At 43.0% G+C, this 19,021-nt stretch overlaps 1 long non-coding RNA gene across 1 annotated transcript; it reads left to right on the forward strand.

The window, feature by feature from the left end:
• The first annotated feature begins 7,260 nt into the window (after positions 1-7,260).
• LOC111945303 (uncharacterized) lies at positions 7,261-10,928 on the forward strand. The gene is made up of 2 exons (XR_002871596.2): positions 7,261-7,543; positions 7,625-10,928. It is a non-coding gene; the product is annotated as an uncharacterized LOC111945303 (long non-coding RNA).
• The last annotated feature ends 8,093 nt before the right edge of the window (positions 10,929-19,021 follow it).

Genomic DNA, 19,021 nt, shown 5'->3' on the forward strand with positions numbered 1-19,021 from the left:
CAACCCTCAACCGAGAAGCCCCAATGAGGAGGTTCCACTGGCGGGTTTTGCCAGAAGGCATGAAGAATTCACCCACCATCTGCCAGTGGTACGTCTCCTCGTTGCTGTCTCCTGTGCGCAAAGAGATGGGGGAGGTCATCATCCATCACTATATGGATGATGTCCTAGTGTGCGCCCCCCATGACGATCTACTTACCCGATCACTTGACCGAGTGGTTAAGGTTTTAACATCTGCAGGCTTTCAACTCCAGGAGGATAAAGTTCAACGGATGCCACCCTGGAAGTATCTGGGTCTGCGGATTGCTGAGAGGACTGCTGTGCCTCAAAAATTGGCAATAAACAGCAATCCGAAAACCTTAGCGGACCTTCACTCGCTGTGTGGGACCTTAAACTGGGTCAGGCCTTGGCTGGGCCTTTCCACGGAAGACCTAGCCCCCCTCTTCACACTTTTGAAGGGGGAGAAGGAGCTGAGTTCTCCCAGGACTCTGACCCCAGAGGCGAGGAAAGCCCTAGAGAAAGTGGAGGATGCGCTTGTCGAAAGGCAAGCACATCGGTACGAACCGACCCTGCCTTTTGAATTCATCATACTCGGGAGAATGCCACACCTCAGTGGGCTGATTTTTCAGTGGGACCAGGGCTCTAAGGATCCCCTCTTAATCATAGAGTGGGTTTTCTTGAGCCATCAAAGGTCCAAAAGTATCACCCGGCCACAGGAGCTGATGGCTCAGCTCATCGGGAGAGCTCGAGCTCGGCTTCGGGAGATGGCTGGATGTGATTTTGCATGCGTTCGAGTACCAGTCAGCTTGTCTCGGGACAAAGCGTCTCCAGATAGGCTGACAAAAGAAATGTTTAATCAACTACTTCGGGAGAATGAGACACTCCACATTGCTTTAGATAGTTTTGAAGGCCAAGTTTCGGTCCATGCCCCTGCCCACAAATTTTTCAATTCTAAATTTGAACCGATTCCAAAAGAAATGCGGAGCAGAAAGCCCCTCAAAGCTTTGACTGTGTTCACAGACGCATCCGGGGCATCTCACAAGTCTGTAGTGACTTGGCGAGATCCCAAAACTCAGCAGTGGGAAGCAGATATTCAATATGTGGAAGGGTCTCCACAAGTTGCTGAGTTGGATGCAGTCGTCAGAGCCTTTGAGAGGTTTCCTGAACCTTTCAATTTAATCACTGATTCGGCCTATGTTGCAGGGGTAGTTGCCAGAGCAGAGCACGCTGCTCTGAAGGAGGTCTCAAACCCGAAATTGTTTGAGTTGCTTTCTAAGCTAATACATGCTGTTTCCCACAGAAAGCAACCATTTTTTGTAATGCATGTAAGGTCACATATGGATCTCCCTGGCCCGGTAGCCGAGGGAAACCAGGTAGCTGATTCCCTCGCTGCCCCTGTTTCCATGGCTCAGCTCCCAGATCTGTTCCAACAAGCTAAGCTGAGCCATCAGATGTTCCATCAAAATGTGCCTGGTCTGGTCCGCCAATTCCACCTGCGGCGAGATCAGGCCAGAGCCATTGTGGCCACATGCCCGCACTGCCAATCCACCGCAATGCCCTCCTTGGGATCGGGAGTCAACCCTCGAGGTCTGGAGAGCTGCGAAGTGTGGCAGATGGACGTAACACACGTCCCTGAGTTTGGCAGGTTTCGGTTCGTACACCTTTCCATCGATACCTTCTCAGGTGCTGTCTTTGCTTCTGCCCACACAGGAGAGAAAGCCGAGCATGTCTGTAAGCACCTAATGCAGGCTTTCTCTGTACTGGGGGTCCCCAAAGAAATAAAAACAGACAATGGCCCAGCATACACCTCCAGGAAACCAGAGGAATTCCTGCAGGAGTGGGGAGTGGAACATAAGAGAGTCATCCCACACTCCCCCACCGGCCAAGCGATCGTTGAGTGAGCCCATCAGTCGCTCAAGCGTGTCCTTTCTCATCAAAGGGAGACTGTGAAGGGCTGCACGCCACAAGAGCGGTTGTGCAAAGCCCTTTACACACTAAACTTTCTCAATTGTTCCGAACAGGACCCTAACCCTCCAGTGGCCCGGCATTTCAAGACCGACAAGAACTACCAGTTGCAGCAGCGCCCTCCAGTGCTGGTCCGGGACCCTGAGACCCAGAAGATCTTGGGTCCTTTCGATCTGGTGACCTGGGGGCGGGGGTACGCTTGCATATCCTTGCCCCAGGGACTAAGGTGGATCCCACAAAGATGGGTGAAACCTTATGTCCCCAGACATCCAAGCAGGCCACCAGATAGGGTCGAGGATGTCAATGACGTCGTGTCCGGATGAGCCATCCCCCATCCCGAGGAGGAGGAGGAAACAACCCAAGCCCCTTTTTGTTATGTCAACCTACCTTTCTTTTCAGTTAAAGTTATGTTTTTCGTATGTTTTGTTTTCAGAAAGAGCCATCGGAAAGATGACCACCCCGATCGTTGCACCAACCACTGCACTCCTGATGATGCTGGTGACCCAGATCAACATGTGGATCGTGCCCCAACCCAAACAAAATGTTTGGGTCATGTTGGCAAAGTCCCTCCAACGGGATGAACTATGCCTATCCACAGGAGCAGCAGGAAATCCGATGACCACTTGCCTGGTGGGGATCCCGTTAAAGCCTAATGAATACCCGGATTCCCTGTTGAGTTTGTTCAGCGAAGCTAATAAAGGGAGGCCAGCTCAGCGAGTGGCCCGCTCTGCACTCACCTACAAGATTAAGAGGCCTGTCCAGAACCCTCTCCTACTATGGAGAGACTGGCTGGTCTTCTTGGAAAGGGCAACCGCTGAGCCCCAAGAATTTGATTTGTTAAACTCCTCCCCCGCACCCTATTGTATCCATTTCCGTTACTACCCCTCAGATCTTACTCCTTATTCTAATTTAATGCAGGACAACAAACAGTTTCAAGCAGCCTCCTGGTGCAAGAACATCGCCCATGTTAAGATGCCCTCAACCCTCAGTTCCTACCCTCTTAAGTTGCCTAAGGGCATATTTTTAGTTTGTGGGGACCGAGCGTGGGCTGGCATCCCCTCTCGCCTTCTCGGAGGGCCGTGCGCTTTAGGCCGGTTGTCTTTGTTTGCGCCCAATACATCTCAAATTGAAAATTGGGAACGAAAGAATAATTCGGTCATTAAGAAGCGCAGTCTCGAAGATCTTGACCCTGATTGCGACTCTGAAATTTTTCATTGGAATAAACCAAAACGGGTTGCTGTGTCAGTATTTCTGCCATGGTTGGCTGCGGCACAAGCCCTCGGAGAATTAGGCCAATTAGAGTGTTGGGTGGTCAAGCAAGCCAATTTAACGTCAACCGCGCTGAGCGACCTCCTCGAAGACGAGGAGATAACCAGGCGAGCAACGCTACAAAATCGCGCTGCTATTGATTTCCTACTGCTCCTCCATAATCATGATTGTAAAGAATTTGAGGGACTTTGCTGCATGAATCTGACCACCAGGAGCACAGACATCAAGAAAACCATCACAGAAATGAAGGGCATGATCCACCAAATACGCCAAGAGACTAATGACTGGGTCACCAGTCTTTTTTCGGGATGGGGGGTCTCCGGATGGCTCTCGTCCATTTTAAAGACTCTTTTATGGATTGTTTTTGTGTTTTCATCGTTTTATTTGCGTTTGCAGTTTTAAGAAGATGTTTAGTTCAATCAGTTTTACATCTTGTATCCCCCTCCCCTCAAGTCAATTTTGTTAGCGCTCCTTCTCCTCCCTCTTCACCTCCTCCTTCTCCCGTACCCCAAGACTGGTTTGTTGAACCCTCTGCACCTCCTGCCGATGCAACCTCCTCTTTCTAAAAAAGAAAGGGGGAGATGTTGCCGCCTGTTAGTTTACCTTCATTAAGTATGTTTGTTCACCTTCGTTGAGTTTAGAGTTGGTTTGCCCCAGTTACTCCCCACTATCCCGATATAGTTGTTCCCAGTTGCCTGTCATTGTAAACCTCTCCCCTCTTTCCAGATTGTTCCCCATCCATCACTTTGGTCCTACCCCCAAGCCCTATCAGTCTATGTACACCACACCTTTTGTTCTGGTTCCTTCCCTGCTCATCATCCCTTACGCGATGCCCTATTGGTTGTATAGCTATCCTCCCTCCCCCAAGTCCCTACCATTGGATTTGTGTATTGTAACCCCTTCCCACAACACCTCCCCTGCTGCCACATTATTGGTTGTTGTATGAGCCGCCCACGGGCTTTAAAACCTGGCGCACAGAGGTGCCCAGGGTCTCGGCTCGGACTTTCTCCTCGAGATCCCAGCCCTGTCCCTCATCGCCTTCTCCCTGCGCCTGCTGGAATAAACTTGTTCCTGGGAAATTGGAGGACTCCGAGCACTCTCTCTCCCTTTACTGCACCTCGTGTCGCCCTGCATACTATAGAGCCCGAGCCCAAAGGAGCTCTAGAGGTTCCAGGTCGAGCCACACAGTGCTCACCTGGTTCCCCACTCCTGCCGCTGACGCTTGGCACAAGCTAGCCGGGGCGTGAAGGGCCAAGCGGGCAGCGACACAGCAATCCTGAGATATTCAGAATTCATGCTTTTACGTCTGAGCCTGATTCCCAGCAGGACAAAGCAAAGGTTGCTTTGCTGCACATTCTCCAGCTGGAAGCGGAGGGAAGAAGGGAAGGGAGTCCTGACAGAATCCTGGAGTGTTCATGACTGGAAGGGACCCTGCCCATGGTTCCACCCAGGGTTAGGATGCCATGCAGGAGAGGTGCCTCTGCCCCAGTGAAGGTGCAAATGAGACCATAGGAGGACAACAAGCAGATTTTATTGAACGTGGGTTTTATTGAGAAAGAAATGGGTGCCAGGGACATAGAAATAGGGAGGAGGTCTCAGAGGCAGAGAGTGCTCAGAAGACGATCAGGTGGAAGTAGGTGCTTTTTAAAGTCCTTCCCTGCATTCTGGGATCCCAGATGTGTATTTTAATTTGATGGTCTTCTTCTTCTTCTTCTTCCTATTTACTATTTCTTCATCTAAATCGTCTTCTTCTTTCCCTTCTTCTTCTTCTTCTTCTTTCCCTTCTTAATTGCTACTACTATTTTTTCTTCTTCGTCTTACTCTTATTCTTCTTATTCCTAATTTTTATTCCTATTTACTACTACTATTTCTTCTTCATCCTATTCTTCTTATTCTAATTAATCTTATTCACTTGTTATGCTTACTGTAATTCCTATTCTTCTTATATTAATGACTATCTTCATCTTCTTATTCCTATTCATCTTCTTATTCCTATTCCTATTCTTATTCCTAACTACTACTATTTCCTAAACTCAAGGTTGATTTTTTTGGAAGAATGGTACGAGTCAGAGTTCTGCAGTCACGTCAGTGGAGCAGCACCTCTGGTCTGTGCCCATTCTTCATGGATATAATCCCAAAGGACTGGCGTGGGATCCTTTCATGAGAGGAAATGTCCCGTGATGCCACGAGGGGAAGTTCAGACTCAATATCAGAAGCAGTTTTTCCCTGACAGAGGCGTGAGGCATTAGAAGAAGTTGCCCGGGGAGGTGGTGGAGTGGCTGTCTCTGGAGTGTCGAAGAGTTGTGGCCCTTGGGGATGTGGTTTTGCGGTGATGGCGGTGCTGCCAGGAGGCCAGTGGCACTGGGTGACCGTCGGGGTCTCTTCCCACCTTGATGACTCTGGGATTCACTGCTGAGCGCCCTGGCACCAATGTGCCCCATGGCTGCTGTTTGGGGTTGGCCACAGCGGTGACTCTGGGTGTTGGGGAGATGCCCCTGGCACAGTCCACAGTAGCCATGGCAGCTGAGGCTGCAGGGCCATGTCCAGGGCAAGGTGTGGCTCCCTGGGGCCCTGGGCCAGCTGCCATCTGTAAGCCTGGCACCGGCGCTACTCCTGTGGCTGTGGTGCCCAGCAGGGCCAGCGGAACAGCGCCCGCAGCGCCCGCCGTGCCCGCCTGAGGAAGCCGGGCCGTTTGCTGGAGGGAGACGGCTGCTGCCTGAGGGCCTCGGGGACCTCGAGGCTGTGCAGGGCAGGCCCCAGGCTCTGAGGCCCTGCCTCAGGCCCCTGCTGGGCCATGGAGGCTTGGCCGTGCAGGGAGGAAAGTGAGGCACGGAGTGACTCCGGTGCCTGGACCTCAAGCCAGGCCTCCCGAGGGACAGGCACTGGCAGCCCGTCTGCCGCAAGAGCTGCCAGGCTTTGGGCCCTGCTTTCTGCTTCACACAGCTCGAGGACGCTGACTTTGTCCAAGCTGTCCTCCTCCTGTGGCAGGGGGGTGATCCCAAAGCTGAGGATGCTCACATATTCATAGCTGTCCTGTGTGCTGCTGTTGTCTTCCTCGGTGGAATCGTCTAGGCTGCTGGAGTCCCCGTCCAGGAAGTCTCCATGGCCCAGTTCGCTGCACTCTTCCGAGTCGTACCAGTCCTGGCAGCTGCTGACCTCTTCCTGGGACAGCTCTGGCTCTGCTTGGCACTCCTGGGAGGACTCACTCTGGGTGTATTGTTCCCAGTCTTCATCATACTCAGCTGGGGTCCCCTCCTCACTCCCTTCCTCTGCTAGGAGTGACCTCCCCTCAGCGACAGCCTGCTGCTCACTGGGGCTCTGGGCTCCCGGCAGGCTGGGGGAGCAGCAGGTGCTGTGAGGGGCAGGGCCTGAGCTCTGTACCCCTGCTGATGGCATCTCCTCACTGGGGGCAGGAGAATGTGTCTGCTTCTCCTGGCTGTTCGCACTTCCTTCCCCTTGCTGGGACAGCTTTAGGGCACTCACCTCCTTCTCCCCTTGGGGCAGCTCCTTGACTGTCACCCTTTGTTGCCACTGGTAGAGGTGTTGCTGTGCCACATCTCCCCAGGGCACTCTCACAGCCACCTTCCCCTGGTGCAACTCTTGGTGACTCCCTGCTCCGTAGAGGCGAGGCTCTTGGGCCCGAAGGTCTCCCCACTGGGAAGGCTCGTCATCCACGTCAGGGTTCTTCTCTTCCGTGATGACCAAGGGCCCCTCCTTCTCCTCAGTGCCTGACTGTGGCCAGGCTGAGCCACCCACTGCCCCCACCAAGTGCCCGCTGAGGGCCTGGTCTTGCCCCCAGCTGGGCAGGGGGCTGGGTGGCTGGGAGCATTTGGGTTTTGCCTTGTTCTCCTCCATCTCTGAGATCCTGAAGCGCGAATGGATCTCGGGAGCTGCTTCCTTCTGCAAGAGTGGCTCTCACGGGACTGGGCACCTCAGGGTTCTGCGCTGCTTACACACCCTGAGTCGTGGTGGGGCTCTCTGATGTCACAGGGGTCTCTTAGCACCGCTGAGTCACAACGGGCCACACCCAGTACCCCTGCAGGTAGCAGCTGAGCCCACTGGAATCTTCATGGCTGGTGCTTCCCGGGAGGCTCCCAAAGCTCAACAGTGTGGAAGAGTGGCTAGCTAACAAAGGTCATGTTCCCATGCAGCAATTAGCTGAGAAAGAATTAAACAACAGTGGAGTGTAGTTGGTATGAGATGTTGCAATGTCAGAAAGACCTTACTGATAACTGTGAACTGAGAACAGGACACTGTGATCAGAAGAATGTGGATTCAGCACAGATGAATGACCACAAGAAGGTGGAACTAGGTGGAGTTGTCCTTAAATGAAATATCCAATAATGAGCTTGCTTTTGCACTATGTAGGAGCCTAATTATTGATGTTATATAGGGAGTTTGGAGTTGCCAATAAAGGGGACTTGCTGATCATTCATATTGAGTGCTGCTTGTCTCCCGCCGAACTCATCAAATGGCGCCCGAACAAATGGGACCCTTGGGACCTTTGGGACCTTTGGGACATTAAAAAGCGAAGGCCACGGGAGTCGGCGACAGGGGACGGGTCCTCCGCAGCAAGGACGGCGAAAAGCAACGGTGCCGCGCCCCAGGCGACCTCAGAGGAGAGTCCTGGCCGTAACGTGCTGCCAAACCTTGTAGGGCTGCAACAGCGCTGACGGTAAGATGGAAAGGCAAGCAGCACATGATTTATTTACCTGCTTTTTAGAAAAGCCACAGCTTAAGGGTTTTGATTTGCGCAAGGAGCTCCCTGGACTTCTTGCTTATGGGTATGCTCATCCCTTTACCTCCCACTGCTGGGCAAACACTCCTATCTGTGCTGCCCATGGAAAGAGGGAGGGAGAGTCAGAGAGAAGGAAATAATGAGAAAGAAATTCCAGAGGAAACGCTGAAACAACGAACAGAATCTGTTCAGTTACGGCAGGATGTGATATATCCTGAACTATTTGCTTCACTTTTGGAGTCACTCTTAACACTACAATCTTATTTAAGTTCCAACTTTGCTACTCTGGGGGAAAAGAATCCAAATTTAGATTGGTTTCCACCTGAACCAGGGGGACATGGGGGAGCACTGAGGTGTGCGCAGAGAGCGGGGGCACCCCTGGGGCAGAAGCAGTGCAGAAAAGGTTCCAAGGCCACTCTGAACAATTACAGAAACAGCTGAGCAGGAACAGGTGGCTCAGACAGCTTCAAAAAGAGACAAAATAGCCAAAAAATCACAAACTATATGGTATCTAATTCAAACTTCATCACTGTAATTAGAAGCTGATAAGCTGCAATGGTCACCGTTGTTAGCACCTGGTCCTAAGAGACTTTTGTGTCTTTGCATCGCCTGCTTTTGTAAAAATTGTGCCCCTTTTTTCCTCTATCAGTGACAAGAGAGATTGAGAGAAACAACTGTATGTGTTAAACTTAACTTTGTGAGGGTTTTGGGGTTTTTTCCTGCGAGAGTATTTGGAGAATGTGAAGAAAGATAACAGCAGCAGAGAGCAGCAGCAGGGCGGGCAGTCCACCCCCCCCTCCCTCTCTAAGAAAAAGCACTGGGATAGTACCCAGTTTGTTAAAAAGTCATGATTCATGGGTTTTTTGAATGTTTTTATATACCCTTTTAGAGTTAATTTTGTGTTTTAGTAATTATGTAAGTAAGTATTAGTTGTAGTTTTTAGAGTTTTCCTGGAGAAGTTATTGTGATTCTTTGAAAGTTTAAAAAGGCCCCTTTTCAAAAAAAAGGTGTTTAAGGTGAATATTAACAGAAGTTACCTTGCAATAATTAGTTTTAAAACCTAAGGTTAAAATATGGTATGATTTACAGCTACTAAGAAAACCTTCCAATTGATGTTATCTAAAAAAGAGATTTGTGGTTTAAAAAAATTAATTAGTTAAGAGAACTTACCTGTACAAGACAAAGTTAAGTTAAAGTATATATTACCCATTTGCTTGTTTTTCCACAATTCTAATAAGGTAATTTCAATGTGAGTCCTTTTGTTATATAAAACACATATAACTGCATATATACCAATTTGGATTTTAGATTTTAGTTGAAGAATTAGACTTAATGTTTCTGAAAAGTGCTACAAAAGCTGAATGGCAACTTGCCAAATCCTGTGTTGTTGAGGTTTTTCTCTAGAAAAACTGCACTTTAAAATCCTAACCAATTTAAACATATACTAGGCAAATTCCTGTTATGAATAAGTATTTTTAGTAACGTTTGCAGTTATTGTGAGTTATTCTCAAGGCTAGATGACATAGAATTGTGATGGATTTGTTACATTTTTATAATCTTTATAGTGAATCCATGTTACTGTGATATTGTGTTTAAAAGGTATATATCAAACTTTTAGTTGCCTCTTTGTAGTAACAGAATAAGATTGTTATGTTTTTATTTAATATAGATTAAGTGTTAATAGAATTAAGAAAAGTCAAGTTTTATTATGTTTAGGCTTGAATGTTTTTAAGTTAAGTTTTATAACTTAGATATTCCTTTAAGGTTAAGTTTGTTACTTCCTTTTGTCATAAATCATTATTGTTAGGTTTAAATATTGTTTAATTTAAATTGTTTATGTCTTATTGGAGACACTTGTCTAAACTGCAAAGTATAGTTATTTTCCTAGAGAGATGAAGATAGCCACAACTGAAACAGCTGTGACAGAGCACTGATGAACACCTGCTTGTGGATAGAAGGGAATGCAGTCTGTGACACCCTTGACTTCATCAGGAGTTCTATCGGTTGTTGCAATCTCTGCAGCTTTTGTTTGTTATAGCTTTCTTATTTTTCAGTGTTTCCAGAATTTTAAGAAGATGTACCATTGCTGAGGATCAGCTGCCATGGGAGAGGCTTCAGATTAAACCAACTGCTGCATGGTTTAATTGGTCTGGTACCTGAGGCTTCTGATCATTTGCTTTGTACAAATGCATTTTAACAGTTTGCTGTGCTGTGAGCATCTCCTAGCTGCTGCTATTGAGAACCTTGTTTTAGAAATGAGTTAAGAGGCATCTTTCCAGTTTAAAGCCAGGCCCTGGCCAAGCCTTGACTTTACCTGGACAGATCTGTTTGCCAACAGATCCAGATGTTTTCTGTCCCAAATCAGTATTTGAGTCACTTTTTGACTCAGCAATTTGACCCTATTAATATGACAGCTGGATCAATTTTGAAGTGGGCTTGGAGAATCATTTCTGGAGGTGGGTATCCAATCCTTCACTGATGATTTTTCGTTTCTGTTTGTTTGCTAACTATGGGATGCTGGTGCAGTGTTTTAGTAATTAATAGTAGTTTTATATTACATATCTTATTAATAATGTTTATGATTTAATTGATTTTTAACTTCTATAGGTTCTTACTAATTGTATATGGTTTTGTGTTAATGTTGATGTTTATAACAGAAGTACATCTCGTTTTTATTTTTTTTTAAAAAAAGGGGGAAATTTATACCCTAAAAGCAATTTGATTAGTGTAATTCATTAACTTCAAAGGAAGAAGTATCTGTGTTTTGTTGGCAGGTTCAAAAAGGTCACCTGTCCATCTGACCAGACTGTCTGCCTCTGAACACACGAGAACCAGTGAACAGAGAAGTCACCACACAGCCTTGGTACTCCAGACATGGATCAGAAGTGGAGCTGTCAGGACACAGTTGTGTCTGAGCACTACACAGACAGTTGCCAACAGAAATTTTATATTGTTATTATGATGTTGTGTCTGTACCAATTTTTCAGTTATCCTTTGTTTTAAGATTTAGAAGGATGTGAAGAGCAACCTGAACATCAAAGCCCTCAGTCACCGATCAGCTGCCAGCTGACATCACGGGAGCAGTGAACGTTCCAAGACTGAATTGTGTTAAATCAACTAACATCCAAAAGTGACAGAACATATGGGTCACTCTGGCACACTGAACTGGCCAAAGGTCAACGTGTCTGAGCCTAGCCACACCTGGAGATCCTTTTCACACCTGTCTCATAGGAGTCCCTGAATGGGATCCTCCAGCATTTAAAGGTTTAATTAGTAATGAGACTCGACTGAATCAATTGGCAATGTTGCAAGAGTGCAATTGCACTGTTGGCTTCACATTAAGACAACTTGAAGCCTGCAGGCAAGCAAAAATTACCAAAGTTCTCAATGTTACCATGCAGCCCTCAGAAGAATTAGATTTATTAGGTTCCACCAATACCTCAGGTGGATGGATAATGTTTGAACCCCAGACAAAAAGTCATTCCAACAAAGTAATGCAGCACTGGGCTGCAGACAACCCTATAGCTGATCTCGTTACTCACACTGAGAGTAAAGCCTTTATTAGTGGTGCAATCTCACAGGACAATTACCAAAGTGATTACCTAGTTCCATATTCCTAATCTGTGGAGTTAGAGCATGGAATTAGATTCCTGCTAATCCACATAGAAAACCCTGTTATTTTGGGAAACTTACTTTGTTTCCATCCAAGCTTACATCAATTGTAGAATGTAGCTGATAAAATAAAAAACATCAGTCAAAGTGAAGCCTGAATGAATTAAAGCTTAGCAACTCTAAAAAGGCTCGCTTGTTAGACTAATAAAAAATTGAATTTAATATCCACAATGTTAAGTGAACTTTCAGCCGATGTGAGTAGTGTATGTCATGCAGTATTACAAAATCGAGCTGCAATTGACTTTTTGCTCTTAGCACAAGGACATGGTTGTGAGGAGTTTGAAGGCATGTGCTGTCTGAATCTTACTGATCATTCAGTTTCCATCCATGGGCAACTGCAACAGCTACAGGATGGGTTACATGCCCTGAAAGAAGATAGTGACCCCATTGGAAGTTGGTTCTCCAGCTGGGGCATCACTGGATGGTTGAGGTCTCTTGTGCTAGAAGGGGGACAGACTTTACTTATAATGTTAATGGGGATGAAAGTCTAAGTTGTGTGTTATCTTGTCTTCATAAGAGTATAGAATGAGTCACATCCAAAGCCTGGTTTGTGCAAAAAGAGAAAGGGGGAATTGTTGCTATACCTTATATATTAGTAAAGGCCTGTATGCACAAACCAGCCTTTGAAATAAGTCATGATATTAAAGGCTAAAGTCCTTGAAACCCTCCTGCAGAAGAGAGAGTAAAGCAAAACAAAATCCTTGTGTGTAGGAGAAAAAATGCAAACCTGTGTGTGTTAGCCAATAGTAACTTGCTCTGCCCACGGACCCTGTAGAACCCTATAAAAGGTGTGCTAAAGATAGAAATAAACGGGGTTCACGTTTACTTCTGTGAAGAGCGGTGGGTTGCTGGCAGTCCTCCAATAAAGTTCTACAAATGAAACATAACAAATGTCATTGGGGTGCAGAGGCATTGGTGAAATTGATGAAACAAAAATTAATCTCGGTACGGATGCTAACAATGGCAAAATCAGTAATGTCAAAATGTGAAATCTGCTTAAAAAACAACTCAGTGACTAGACACAGGCATAGCTAGGGAAGATTAGGATAGGAACAGAATCAGGGTGACACTTGGCAAGAAGCCTCTAGTAGAGTGAAATTTGGGTGGGCCCTAGAGTCTTTGCTTGGTCCTATAGCAAACTATCAGAAGAGAGAAATGTACAAACTTACAGGTCGGGTAGATAAATTAGCAAGAGTGACCTGAGAAAGATTTAAAGAACTAAATGTACAATTACAATTTACTACTCCTGAAAGAGCATGGAGTGTGTGAGTTTTTAAAGGGATGGATTGATCATTGCTGCATCCACACCCCAAATGTGACTGCACATGTAGAATATGACATCAGTCAATTGCAACAAATAGAGCACGGAGCACAGGAAGAGCAAAAGGATTTGTCTCCAAGTTGGTTAGGCAAAATCTTCAAAGGGTTAGGGTGGAATGTGACTTCATGGATTAAATCTATCATTGAGAGTGTGATCATCTTACTAACTGTATTCTTAGCAATTTGGTTAATTTACAGCATCTTCAAGGGAGAAATACAGAAAAAAATGTCCTGGAACCAAAAAATAATAAAGGCACTGATGTGAGATCCACCCCCACCATCTTCTGGTTCTCCAGTTCGTGACAACATCCAGGACAACGCTTACATCAATCAAGGATTCAAAGAACATCAAGTATAAACTCAGAAACAAAGGACTGTATCAAGTGAAAACATTTGCACTTCTAGTGAAGTAAAAATGCTTTCAAAGGGGGGAATAATAGTAAAAGGTCTTAAAATCTTAGAAAATTCAGGGACTTAGAAATAAAGTTAGGTTTGGCAAGGCTGGGAAAAGTAGGCTCTGGGAAATGTTAGGCCTTGTCCTTGCTAAAGATCAGGTGAAACTGCACCTGTGTTAGCAGTATATAATAAATGATACAATTGTTAGATGTGATTAGATATTATTATTGTTTAAAGAACATGAGGAACAATGTTAGGGGTCTGAGGGGGATCATGAGAAATCCATGCTTGGGTAACATCAATGTATACAATAGAACGATGTTAGTTTAATAATTAATATGTAAGTTTTATAACGATAGAGTAGAAAAACATTTTCAACTCAAATCCAAGTTGGGTCAGATTTGGGTATGTGTACCCCTGACACCCAGATCTCTTAATAAAGCACCTGCATATAATCATTCATGATTATGTGTGTTCCTGAACGCTAACAATTTCATCAGATTTTACTGGAATTTTGTGAGAAATTTGTGGAATTTTGTGGGATATTTTGTAAAATTTTGTGAGATATTGAGGAGATTTAGGGAATTTTGTGGGAAATTTTCTGGAATTTTGAGGATTTTTCTAGAATTTTGTGGGATTCTGAGAAGACTTGAAGAGTTTTTTGGTATTTTTCTGGAATTTTGTGGAACACTGTGGAGATTTTGTGGATGTTTCTGGAATTTGGTAGGGTTTTGTGAAGATTTAGGGAATTTTGTGGGATTTTTCTGGAATTTGGTAGGATTTTTCTTGAATTTTGTGGGGCTTTTCAAGAATTTTGTGATTTTTTTTCTGGAATTCTGTGTAAATAGGAGGAGATTCTGTGGGATGTTTCTGGAGATTGGTATGGTTTTGATAAGATTGAGAGGTTTTTTTATTTTTCTGCAATTTTATGGGATTTTTCTGGAATTTTGTAGAAATTTATGAAGATACTTTGGGATGTTTCTGGAAATGTGTAGGGTTTTGAGAAGTTTTAGGAAATTTTGTGGGTGTTTTCTGCCATTTTGTGGGATTTTAAGGAGACTTGAAGGATTTTGTGGGAGGTTTATAGAATTATTGGGATTTTTATGGAATGTTGTGGGTTTTTTGTGGAATTTTGTGGGATTTTGAGGAGACTTGAGGAATTTTGAGGGATTTTTCTTAGGCTTTGTGGAAATTGGAGCAGATTTTTTGGGATGTTTCTGGAATTCGGTAGGGTTTTGAGACGTTTCAGGGATTTTTGTGGGATTTTTCTGGAATTTCATGTGATCTTTCTGAGCTTTTGTGGGATTTTGATAAAATTTAAATACTTTCGTGGGATTTTTTTTGAATGTTGTGAAATTTTGTGGGATTTTGAGGAGTCTTGAAGAATTTTTGGGGGATTTTTCTGGAATATTGTGGGATTGTTCCTTAAATTTTGTGTGATGCTTCTGGAATTTCATGGGGGTTTTATGGAAGTTTGAAGGATATTGTGGAGACATGAAGAATTTTCAGGCATCTTTCTTAGATTTTGTGGGAATTTGTGGAAATTTTTTGGGATGTTTCTGGAATTCGGTGGGATTTTGAGAAGATTGATGGAATTCTTCGGGGGTTTTTTTTGGAATTTTGTAGGATTTTTTGGAGTTATTCTGGAATTATGAGGAGATTTTGTGGGATGATTCTGGAATTATTGAGGTTTTTGTGAAATTTTGAAAGATTTTGGGAAGATTTCAAGAATTTTGTGGGCTTTTTCTTAGATTTTGTGGAAATTTGTGGAGATTTTGTGGGATGTTTCAAAAATTTGATTGGGTTTTGAGAAGATTTAAGGACTTATTTTATTTTTTTCTGCAATTTTGAGGGATTTATATGCTATTTTTGGGGATTTTTTTTAATTTTGTGGGATTTTTCTGGAATGTTGTGAGATAATGAAGAGACTTGAAGAATTTTGAGGGATATTTCTGGAATTTTGTTGAAAGTGGAAGAGATCTGTGTGGATGTTTCTGGAATTTTGAGGAAATATTTTGGAATGTTGTGGAAATTGGAAGAGATTTTTTTTTTTGTTTCTGGAATTTGGTGACATTTTGAAGAATTTTGTGGCACTTTTGTGGAATTTTTGTAGAATTTTGTGGGATTTTGAGAAGACTTGAACAATTTTGTGGGATTTTTCTTCGATTGTGTGGAAATTTGTGGAGATTTTGTGGGATATTTCCAGAATTTGGAGGGGGTATTGTAGAATTTTGCGGGATATTGAGGAAGCATGTAGAATTTCACGGGATTTTTCTTAGATGTTGTGGAACTTTGTGGAGATTTTGTGGGATGTTTCAAAAATTTGGTAGGGTTATGAGAAGATTTAAGGATTTTTTTTGGTTTTTGCTGCAATTTTGTAGGATTTTTCTGGAATTTTGTGATATATTGAGGAAACGTGATGAATTTTGAGGGCTATTTCTAATATTTTCTGGAAATTAATGGAGATTTTGTGAGATGTTTCTGGAATTTGGTGAAGGGAGAAAATTTAGGTAATTTTGTGGTATTTTTTTCAAATGTTGTCAAATATCTCTTAAATTTTGTGGAATTTTCTCGAATTTTGAGGGATTTTTGTAGAATTTTGTGGAAATTGTGGAGATTTTGTGGGATGTTTCTGGAATTCAGTAAAGTTTTGAGAAGATTTAGGGAATTTTGTGGTATTTTTTTCTTTAATGTTGTGTGATTTTTTTAAAAATTTTGTGGGATATTGAAGAGATTTTTGTGGAAGTTTCTTGAATTTTGTGTGATTTTTTTGAATTTTGAAAGATTTCGAAGACTCATGAAAATTTTTTAGGCATTTTTCTTAGATTGTGTGGAAATTTGTGGAGAATTTTGTGGGATATATCTGGAATTTCGTGAGCCTGTGAGAAGATTTAAGGAATTTCTTGCTTTTTTTCTAGAATTTTGTGGGATGTTTCTAGAATTTTTGGGACTTTTTTTGGAATGTTTTGGGGTTTTGTGGATCATTGTGGGATATTGAGGGGACTTGAAGAATTTTGAGGGATTGTTCTAAGGTTTTGTGGAAATTTGTAAAGATTATGTGGGATGATTCTGGAATGTTGTAAGGTTCTGAGAAGATTTAGGAAATTTTGTGGGTGTTTTCTGCCATTTTTTGGGATTTTTCTGGAATTTTGAGGGATGTTTCTGGAATTTTGTGGGTTTTTTTGTAATTTGGGTGATTTTGGAGAGACTTGAAGAATTTTGAGTACATTTTTCTTAGATTTTATGGAAATTAGTGGAGATTTTGTGGGGATAATTCGAGAATTTGGTAGGGTTTTCTGAAGTTTTATGGAATTTTGTGGGATTTTGAGGAGCCTTGATGAATTTTGAGGGATTTTTCTTAGATTGCATGGAAATTTGTGGAGATTTTTGTGGGATATTTCTGGAATGTGGTAAGCTTATGAGAAGATTTTGGGAATTTTGTGGGGTTTTTTCAGGAATTTTGTGTAATGTTTATGGAATTTTGTGGGATTTTGAGGAGACTTGAAGAATTCTGAAAGGTTTTTCTTAGACTGCGTGGAAATTTGTGGAGATTTTATGGGATATTTCTGGAATTTGTTGGGCTTATAAGAAGATCTGGGGAATTTTGTGGATTTTTTTCAGGAATTTAGTGAGGTATTTCTGGATTTCGGTGGGATTTCTTTGGAATGTTATGGAATGGTGAGGAATTTTGTGGGATTCTGAGGAGAGTTGAAGAATTTTGAGGGCCTTTTTCTTAGATTGCGTGGAAATTAGTGGAGATTTTGTAGGGTGTTTCTGGAATTTGGTGGGGTTTTCAGAAGTTTAAGGGAATTTTCTGGAATTTTCTTGTAAAGTTGTGGTAATTTTCTTGAATTTTGTGGGATTTTGAGGAGACCTGAAGAATTTAGTGGGATTTTTCTTAGGTTTTGTGGAAGTTTGTGAAGATTATGTGGGATATTTCTGGAATTTGGTAGGGTTTTGAGAAGATTTAGGGAATTTTGTGGGTTTTTTCTGGAATTTTGTGGAATGTTTCTGGAATTTTGTGGGATTTTGAGAAGACTTGAAGAATTTTGAGGGATTTTTCTTAGATTGTGTGGAAACTTGTCGAGATTTTTGTGGGATATTCCTGGAGTTTTGTAAGCTTATGAGAAGATTTTGGGAATTTCGTGGGGTTTTTTTGGAATGTTGTGGTAATTTTCTGGAATTTTGTGGGATTTTGAGGAGCCTTGATGAATTGTGTGGGATTTTTGTTAGAATGTGTGGAAACTTGAGACGATTTTGTGGGATGTTTCTGGAATTTGGTAAGCTTATGAGAAGATATTGGGGGTTTTGTGGATTTTTTCTGGAATTTTGTGGGATGTTTCTGGAATTTGGTGGGATTTCTTTGGAATGTTGTGGAATTGTCTGAAATTTTGTGGGATTCTGTGGAGACTTGAAGAACTTTCAGTACATTTTTCTTAGATTGTGTGGAAATTAGTGGAGATTTTGTGGGATGTTTCTGGAATTTGGTAGGGTTATGAGAAGATTTTTGGAATTTGGTGGGATTTTTTTGGAATGTTGTGGTAATTTTCTGGAATTTTGTGGGATTTTGAGGAGCCTTGAAGAATTGTGTGGGATTTTCCTTAGATTGTGTGGAAATAAGTGGAGATTTTTGTGGTGATTTTCTGGAATTTTGTGGGGGTTTCAGAAGATTTAGGGAATTTTGTTGGATTTTTTTGGAATGTTGTGGCAGTTTTCTTGGATTTTGTGGGACTTTGAGGAGCCTTGAAGAATTGTGTGGGATTTTTCTTAGATTGTGTGGAAATTTGAGGCGATTTTGTGGGATATTTCTGGAATTTGGTGGGCTTATGAGAAGATCTGGGTAATTTTGCTTATTTTTTCTGGACTTTTGTGAGATGTTTCTGGAATTTGGGATTTCTTTGGAATGTTTTGGAATTGTCTGGAATTTTGTAGGATTCTGAGGAGACTTGAAGAATTTTGAGGGCCTTTTTCTTAGATTGCGTGGAAATTAGTGGAGATTTTGTAGGGTGTTTCTGGAATTTGGTGGGTTTATGAGAAGATTTTGGGAAATTCGTGCGGGTTTTTTTGCAAGTTTGTGGGGTGTTTCTGGAATTTTGTGGGATTTTGAGGAGCCTTGAAGAATTGTGTGGGATTTTTCTTTGTGCGGAAATTTGTGGAGATTTTTGTGTGATATTTCTGGAATTTGGTGTGCTTATGAGAAGATTTAGGGAATTTTGTGGATTTTTTTTCTGGAATTTTGAGAGGTGTTTCTGGAATTTGGTGGGATTTTTTTGGAATGTTGTGGTAATTTTCTGGAATTTTGTGGGATTTTGAGGAGACCTGAAGAATTGTGTGGGATTTTTCTTAGGTTTTGTGGAGATTTTTGAAGATTATGTGGGATATTTCTGGAATTTGGCAGGGTTTTGAGAAGATTTAGGGAATTTTGTTGGATTTTTTTGGAATGTTGTGGCAGTTTTCTTGGATTTTGTGGGATTTTGAGGAGCCTTGAGGAATTGTGTGGGATTTTTCTTAGATTGTGTGGAAATTAGTGGAGATTTTGTGGGATGTTTCTGGAATTTGGTGGGCTTATGAGAAGATTTTGGGAAATTCGTGCGGGTTTTTTCTGGAATTTTGTGGAATGTTTCTGGAATTTTGTGGGATTTTGAGGAGACTTGAAGAATTTTG

The sequence above is a fragment of the Cyanistes caeruleus genome, unplaced genomic scaffold (assembly GCF_971803275.1).
Source record: "Cyanistes caeruleus unplaced genomic scaffold, bCyaCae1.hap1.1 HAP1_SCAFFOLD_98, whole genome shotgun sequence".
NCBI classification, from domain to species: Eukaryota; Metazoa; Chordata; class Aves; order Passeriformes; family Paridae; genus Cyanistes; species Cyanistes caeruleus.